Source organism: Sorex fumeus, unplaced genomic scaffold, assembly GCF_029834395.1.
Source record: "Sorex fumeus unplaced genomic scaffold, SorFum_2.1 ptg000131l, whole genome shotgun sequence".
NCBI classification, from domain to species: Eukaryota; Metazoa; Chordata; class Mammalia; order Eulipotyphla; family Soricidae; genus Sorex; species Sorex fumeus.
The window spans coordinates 610,522-611,651 of NW_026606188.1; the positions used below are offsets into that span (position 1 = coordinate 610,522).

General features: G+C 34.3%; 1 non-coding gene across 1 annotated transcript; it reads left to right on the forward strand.

Annotated features, from left to right (window-relative positions):
• Positions 1 to 238: 238 nt before the first annotated feature.
• LOC130015854 (U6 spliceosomal RNA) lies at positions 239 to 345 on the forward strand. The gene has a single exon (XR_008791175.1). It is a non-coding gene; the product is annotated as a U6 spliceosomal RNA (small nuclear RNA).
• Positions 346 to 1,130: the final 785 nt, after the last annotated feature.

Sequence of the window (1,130 nt, forward strand, 5' to 3'; positions counted from 1 at the left end):
CATGTGATGCCCGAGCACATGTGTTGCCCGCATTTCCCCTCTTGAGACGTGGACATTCATGCTTTCCTGTCTAATGCTGGGGAGTGTGTAGGGCTCTCTCTGCCCTTGGAGAAGACTGTGCTCTCCCTTGAGTGCATTATTCTCTTTGTTTCTCTCTCTCTCTCTCTCTCTCTCTCTCTCTCACTCTCTCCCCCTCCACACCTTCAAAAACCCTGCAAATAAAATCTGTTTTACTTTTGTTCTCGTTTTGGCAGCACATACACTAAAATCGGAATGATACAGGGAAGATTAGCATGGTTCCTGAGCAAGGATGACATGCAAATTTGTGAAGCATTCCATATTTTAAAAAAATGTTTTACTTCAAAAATAAATACAAATAAAGTATGACATTTTATGTGGGAAATACTGAAAACAATTAAGAATGATGCATTGTCATCATTTCTAATATTCATTGAATGTTAAGTTCTATACAAATACCATATGACATAATCATCATTGTCCTATGTGGTAAAGATTTTCTTTATACAGAATTCTAATAAAATGCTAATCCTTCTGTATTTAACTTGGCCTTGTGTTGTATTTCTAGTGGTTCAACAAGAGTAGTTTATTTGCAAATGTCTGACTTTTTCGACCTAATACAGCAACCGAATATACATTAAAATATTAATCAGAAGAAAACAAACAACAGCACATGAAAACATATTGAATTTTTACTGGTTATAGTCCATGGGAGGAAGAAGAAAGACAAAAAATAGAAAGAAAAACACATGTTTGAAAAAAGACACTGGAATCAAAAAGTCGAAAGGAACGTGGGGAGCACATCAGAGTGAACAGAGAAGATTAGACAGACGAAAGTGGAATGGTTTTAATATCTTACACTTTCCGTGATTCATCCAAATTAATTTATTTTCATCTGAAGCAGTAGTTTTCTGGGAATTATGGTTAACGTTATTTAATCAATAAATCAATAAAATGTCCTCAGAGAAGATGTTGTTGAATTAATGAGAGTAACAACTGAATGATTACCTGTACAATGTAGAATCCTACTACTGTATCACAACAAGAACACCTACATACTGTTAATTATAGTTTTGTTAATGAGTTTTCCATATTTATGTGATAAAAGAAAC